Here is a 7605-nt window from a genome sequence, read left to right as displayed (position 1 = left end):
ATCGGACAGTGGCTCCATCTAGAATTTAGAAGTAGAAGCTTCGAGGTGAGTACGACACTAAGCGTTTGACTAAAACAGGAGTCGCGCTATGAACTGCTCCCAGAACAGACCTGTTCCCGTGTGTCAGCAAAAAGTGATACTTAATTCCAGGCTCTTGAAGACTGTTGGTTCCGTAGGCTGCTGCAGACGCGCGGCGATGAAAGGATGCACGCTCGACAAGCGCCCGTAGTCAGGGCGTCACGTGGAGTATGTTGCGAGCAGTGTTCGCGTCCTGTCTCCTCTTGCAGCAGTAGTCGTAAGCACTTAAATCCGCGAGCACATATACGCAGTGTAGAAAAATATATCAGCCCGTTATCGGTGGTTCGGGATGATTCTCGAAGCACGTACACATGCCCGAGCTTGTCACTAATCACAGATGCGTGTTTGTCTCATAGGTCAGTATCACCTGAGTGGATGGCACTTTCGCTAATAGCAATGTCAGATACTTCTTAAAATCTATTTCTCATTCCCATTTGCTTCCTTTATCTGTCGCGTCAAGCCGCTCGAGTGTTGTGGGATGTCAGTGCACGTTAAAGAGTTGTTAAAAAATATTCCGGAGGCCTCCACAACGGGGCTTCTTTCTCTCTTTCTTCTTTCACTCTCTCCTTCATCTGTTCTCTCCCTACGCGACTGAAGTGTTTACCGGGAACACAGGCAGCTACTGCGCCTTCCGTATCCACAAAACCATTTTTAATGCTTGAGCATTAAAGAGGACATGCCGCGGAGAAAGTGAAGGCCTAGGTGAAGCCTTAGGAGTTGTCATGGTGTTGGTGGCAAGACAGGGACCCGACAGCTTGGCAGCACGTCCTTCATGAGGATAGACGGCGAACTTCAACGTCCTTCAATCCGAGCGCCAGCAGCGTCAACGTCTTTTTTCCTGAACGCCAATTGGCAGAGTGAAGCCCTGAAGTACTGCCAGCCGGATTGTGAGCTAACTGTCTGCCGTGGCAGGTGGCAGTTAAATTAGATTGTTCGCGAGGGGTTGCCCCAGGAAGAGCTACCTGAGTCGCACTAGCCACCCCGATGGCATTCGCGCATCGCTTAACCGCTGCACCACTGCACCAGGAGCGATATCAGGACTCCCAGTGATCTATGATTGTAGAGAAAAGAATGGCTGATGTCGCGGCGTTAGAAGAAGATGACGAGAACGAAGACTTCAAGAAGGAAAATAATATATTGAAAAATAAATCAGTGTCTGGCCAGTGAGCGTAGTTCGTAACGGTAATAGTTCACGAATTTCCGCCGTGTCGCCCAAGCGAGCGCCATTGAGTTTTTAATGCGCGAGCACTTGTATAGTTTGGTTTGGCTTGGTTTGGTACCCCAAGCTTGGAAGAACGCAAAATTATCTTGATTCATAAGGAGATGCCAAGGACCTGAAAAATTACAGACCGATCAGCTTACTGTCCTTTGCCTACAAGGTATTTACTAAGGTAAACGCTAATAGAGTAGGGGCAACCTTAGACTTTAATCAACCAAATGATAAGGCAGGCTTTCGTAAAAAATATTCCACAATAGATCATATTCAAACTACCAATCAGGTGATAGAGAAATGCGCAGAAAATAACCGACCCCTTTATATAGCGTTCCTTGATTACGAGAAAGGATTTGACTCAGTGGAAATATCAGCAGTCACACAGGCATTGCGGAATCAGGGTGTAGAAGAGCCTTATATCAAAATACTGGAAGATATATATAGCAACTGCACAGCTGCCATAGTCCTTTATAAAGCCAGCAATAAAATTCCAATAAGGAAGGGTGCCAGGCAGAGAGGCACGATCTCACCACCGCCTGTTTACCGGAGGTATTTGGGAACATTTGGGGATAAGAGTTAATAGAGAATACCTAAATAATGAGCGATTCGCTGATGACATTACTTTGCTAAGTCAGTCAGGAGATGAACTGCAAAGCATGACCAATGAGTTAGACAGGCAGAGCAGAATGGTGGGTCTAAAAAGTAACATGCAGAAAAACAAAGTAGTGTTCAACAGTCTAGCAAAGGAACAGCAGTTCGCAATTAATAGAGAGGTGCAGGAAGTGGTGAAGGAATATGTCTACTTGAGCAGGTAGTGACCGCTGATCCGGACCGTGAGAGTAAATAACTAGAAGAATAAGAATGGGGTGGAGCACATATAGCAGGTTTTGTCAGATCATGAATGGCAGTTTACCAATATCCCTCAAGTGAAAAGTATACAACAGCTTTATCTTACCGGTACTCACCTAAGGGGCAGAAACGTGGAGGCTAACGAAAAGGGTTCAGCTCAAGTTAAAGACAGCGCAGCGAGCTATGGAAAGAAAAGCGATAGGCTTAACTTTAAGAGGCTGGAAGCGGGCAGAGTGGGTGAGGGAACAAACGCTGGTTAATGACATCCTAGTCGAAATCAAGAGGAAGAAATGGGCTTGGGCAGGGCATGTAATGCGAAGGCAAGATAAACTCTGGTCCTTAAGGGTATCGGAGTGGATTCCAAGACAATTAAGGCAAGAGTAGCAGGGGGCGGCAGAAAGTTAGGTGGGCGGATGAGATTCAGAAGTTTGCGGGGATAGGGGGCCGCAGCTGGCAAAGGACAAGGTTAATAAAAGAGACATGAGAAAGGCCTTTGCCCTACAGTAGGCGTAGTCAGGCTGATGATGATGATTATGATGATGATGCCGTGGGTGGCGCCACATTCGAAACGATGGGAGCGCATCGGTGGCAGAAGTAAAACGCAGCTTGAGCTGGATCTAATACAAATATAATTTTCCTATCATAATAAATCACGGTGCATAATTGGATATTGTCAGATTCATTTAAAATGAGCAACAAGTGAGTACGTCGAAGTGAAGGGGTAAAAAGGTGCTTTCTGCTAGTTACACATCACCTCCTTCCAGCGTGCTCAATCGCCTGCGAGAGAGAGGGAGCGAAAACAGCGAGCGCAACAGACGCTGCAAACGAGCCCAGTGACCCCGGGCCCCTAACAGACTTGTTTTGAAATCGAGAAGTGGAAAACGCCCGTCATGGGAGTCTGCACTGCACTGCCAGGTTGTACGACAGTTTCGTCTGCAAATGATTACATGTGTTCTTCAAACGTTCCTGCCTGCCACAGGTACAATTATCCCATCAGGTCAAAAGGCTTAAGTACACAAAACCGTTAGCGGCCCCTCGGCCACTGACCGCTGTGTTTTGAAGCCCGTATGCGGCAGAACGTGCGGAAGTTTTTGCCTGAGCGGTTTTCAAGATCACAAAGAACTTGTTAATATGATTAGAGTGAATAAAAAATAGATGTGCTGCAGTTTCGTGGGGTCTGACCTGCTCTCAGTGAGCGCACTGAAGTGTAACCGATGCCACCGTGATACCAATAATAATAATAATAATAATAATAATAATAATAATAATAATAATAATAATAATAATAATAATAATAATAATAATAATAATAATAATAATAATAATTGGTTTTTGTGGAAAGCAAATGGCGCAGTATCTGTCTCATATATCGTTGGACACCTGAACCGCGCCGTAAGGGAAGGGATAAAGGAGGGAGGAAAAGAAGAAAGGAAGAAAGAGGTGCCGTAGTGGAGGGCTCCGGAATAATAATTGATTCTCAGATGCAGACACGTAGCCAGAGGCAGTGGAGAGGCCCGGAAGAGGTGGGGGTGGGGGGGAGAGGATGCCTAACAAGAACACTGCCGGTGGAGGGGGGGGGGAGGTGTTGAGCGTGATTTTGTTCGCCCCCCCCCCCCCCCCCCCCCGCCCTTGGATACGCGCCTGCTCACATAGGTCGCCTTTGTACGGGAACTGTTGAGAGTGATGAATATTTGAATAAAATATGCTATTATACTGTTCGTGCAGCAATTTTTTTCCTTTGCTTTCTCGCCAGCTAGTGGCCACCACGGCGGCGGCCCATATGGGCGTTCGCCAACGCGCGGCTCAGCTGCCACAAAATAAGAACCAATACGCATGTGAGGTGAGAACTCAACAAAATATCCGAAAGCGCTGCGTGAGAACAGTGCGCATGCGTCAAAAACATCAATAGCCGCGCTTGCAGCGGCAAGCGCTGAGGTCGTCGGCTCCATGGAAGGGGCTCCACCAACAGTGAGCTCCCGTGACATATAGTAAGCTATGATGATTCCCTTTCTCCTTGCTTGGGACTAAATTACGGTGACAAAGACGAGAAAGCAACTAATCTGTCTCAAGAATGTGACTTGGGAGAGTTTCTAAGCAAAGTTAAAAATTCACCGGCATCCCGGAATGTTAGAAGTTACGCCTTCTTACTAACCCATGGTCGCCATATGTTACATACGACTTTAAGAAAGATGTAACACCTGACAAGCGAACTTTTCGCTACCAATGGCTAACAGATTACGCTTCTCGGCTTGCGTACTCAGCGACAGCGAAAGGCGCCCTCTGTCGTCTTTGCGTTAGTTTTCCTCCGAATGTTCACCGTGGGGCTTAAGGCAGTTTTATCATGCGTGCTTTCAGTAACTACAAAAAATGCACCAGGCGTGCAGGGATCACGTAGAATGCCAATGGCACCAGGAGGCAATGGCTACATCGCAGAACTTTACGGATGTGATGACTCGCAAACAACTACCATTTGTGAAGCCAAGGGAACGAGGCAGCACACAGGCACGCTCAAGTACTCGCCGGCTGAGCAGGTGTCACCCCTCACAACTATAGGATACCCAAAAAGAGCCACTCCTAACCTACAATGAGATCACAACAAGGAGCAAACAAACCAGAATTCTCTCACCACAACATAAATTACAGAATAGACTCCAACAGGTAGCCTGGAGACAAATACGGACACTTACCCTAATCCGAACTATTTTGCTAAATTTATTGACGGAATATATCCTCTCTGCCACTTTTATGGGGAGAACAACTTAAGCCATATGATATGGGACCGTAGGCACCATGTCCCTCCCGAGGACATCGTGCCAGATCCCTCACAGGAAGCCTGGAATCTGCTAAGGACCACCGAGGACCAGGACTCGCGAGTCAAGGTGGGCAGGCCGAACCAGACGCGGCATCTGAGCAACAGCCAGCGGTCCCCAAACCACCTCCTCCTTTCCCCTCAACAAATTTTATTCCACTCCACTACCCAAATGTGGTAGTAATGTTAGTGTGCAACGTTACCTGGCGATCAAAAATAGTGACATCAGCAACATTCGGACAATGTTGTGGAATGACCTTTGAAACTGTACAGACGACGTTTCGGCAACTTTTCGTGTTGCTTGGGGAAGGTGGATGATGATGATGATGATTAAAACTTTATTTCCACCGATGTAGGGGGCCCCCTACTCCCCGCCCCTGGCACGCAGGCCTAGGGGACGGAGGTCGGTGTACCTCCGTGACTAAAGACTGCAGAAGATACATTGGTTATTCGCAGCTTCAGCCGCCAGGCGGACAGCTCGTTTCTGGTCGGCGAGGTCATCGCTTCGCAGCAGGGCCTCCCAGGCTCCTCTAATTTTAATACTCTCCCCAGCGCCCGGGGATCCGGGGCAGTCCCAAATTATGTGGTCGAGGGTCCGCTTGCTCCTCAGGTATTACATTCATCGTCTTTGCTATCGTCTATACCTGCAGGTTCGAAACAACCAGACGGGGTTTGCAAAATTTTCTGCCTGTAATAGTCGGCAGGCGACGGCCTCTTTATTGTTTAAGCTTGGATCCGGTGGTGGCAACGGATGTCTTCCTAACCTATAGCTCTCGACGATTTCCGCGTATGTTTGAAAGCGTTCGTCCAACCCCTGGAAGTCGGGCGGCTCTACGGTTACCCGGAAGTAGAGATCTCGGGCTATCGCGTCGGCCGCCTCGTTGCGCCGGATGTGTGGGCTGGAACGCAAATTAAGGTGATCGCGCGATCGATTTTGGCTGCGGACAGGATGCGAGCCGTTTCCGGCGGGACCCTGCCCTTTGCGATGTTCTAGATTGCAGTTTTGCTGTCGGTAAGAATAAAAATAGCCTTGGTTCCGGCGCAAGCGAGCGCTATTGCGACCTCCTCGGCAGTGTCTACGTTTCTACTCCTAATGGAGGCGGCGACGACTTGGGCATTTCGGCCGTCGACTACCGAGGCGACCGCCGCCCCCGACCTGCAACTCGCTGCGCCGTAGGCTGCTTCTGCTGCAATAAATTTTCCAGCCCTTTTAGCCAGCGCCTCCACCCGCTTATCCCGCCTTTCCCTATGGTGTTCTGAAGGGGGGAACTATAATATTCTCGCGACATTGTGACGGTAGGGCGACCTTGTCGCATATGCCCCTATCGAATTTTCGGCCTAACCCACTCCAAGATGGTCCGGCCCGTACTGGTTCTACTCATTCTTTCGAGCTGGGCGATTCGCACGTACCGCCTCGGAGAGTTCAGTCCACCTATTATGCACCCCCATTTCGGTGGTCGGCAGAGGAGGAGGAAATCAAATCAGGATCCTCGGACTCTTTATCCAAGAGGACGGGTATAACGAAGGAACTATCAAGAAGCTCAGCAAGCTACGCTGCGCAAGTAACAGAGATCTTCAGGAAGGTCGTGCTCAAGAGCAGGGACCTCAGAGAAAGTAGCCTCCTGAAATTGACGCAGGCGTACATTATTAGCCGACTATAACGTCACGCCGTTCCTCGATATTAGGGCCAACGAGAAAGATAGGTCGGCGGACTTATTAGGCGTTGCATCAAACGGGCGCTGGGCCTTGGGGAAGGTGGCTACGCGTTTTAAGGCGATAGCCTTTAATGACTCATACTCGCGTCCGTCCGTTACATTTTAGGTCACGTGACCTAGGTCGACGTGACCTTGTGATGTCACGGGATCTCTCTGCCCCGCTCGCGCCAGCTGCTCTTCTCCTCTGTCGTGACATGAATTTAAGCGCTGTAAATTCAAATCAGTGCAATGAGTAAGAAATGGCTTCCCCCCCGCAGTTGAGAGATATCTAAGTGCCTCCAACGAATTGTTGACGTGTACATTGCGCCGCAAGACAAGCTCTGCAGGACTTGATCTCCATGCGGTACAAAAGAAGGCAGTGACAAATGTTGAGTCCATGATCTCTTTTATCTTGTGACTCGCAGCACACTGCATAAACGAACCATTGTGGCAAGAAGCTGCGCGTGTGCATGATCACCGTGAGCGAGACGAACACTACAAAGCCCTGGTAAAACTAACATTTGCATATGACTTTGCCATGACAGGAGTGACGAATCTGTTAGCGAGCCATATCCCTCCTTTTTTTCGGAAGCCGCCGCGGTGGCTGAGTGGTTATGGCGCTTGGCTGCTGGCCCGAAAGACGCGGGTTCGATCCCGGCCGCGGCGGTCTAATTTCGATGGAGGCGAAATTCTGGAGGCCCGTGTGCTGTGCGATGTCAGTGCACGTTAAAGAACCCGAGGTAGTCGAAATTTCCGGAGCCCTTCACTACGGCGTCTCTCATAGCCTGAGTCGCTTTGGGACGTTAAACCCCCATAAACCAAACCAACCAACCTTTTTTTCGGGGAAGTAAATTTTTTTTATATATAGTGTGACCTGGTATGGTTTTTACTGTTTGTGATAGTTTCTTGGATTGGTTTCTGTGTGCAGGCCAGCTGTCAGCGAAGAACGACGTTTATTGCCG

This window comes from Amblyomma americanum, chromosome 7 (assembly GCF_052857255.1).
Source record: "Amblyomma americanum isolate KBUSLIRL-KWMA chromosome 7, ASM5285725v1, whole genome shotgun sequence".
Classification (NCBI taxonomy): domain Eukaryota; kingdom Metazoa; phylum Arthropoda; class Arachnida; order Ixodida; family Ixodidae; genus Amblyomma; species Amblyomma americanum.
Note: the sequence above shows the minus strand (reverse complement) of the source record.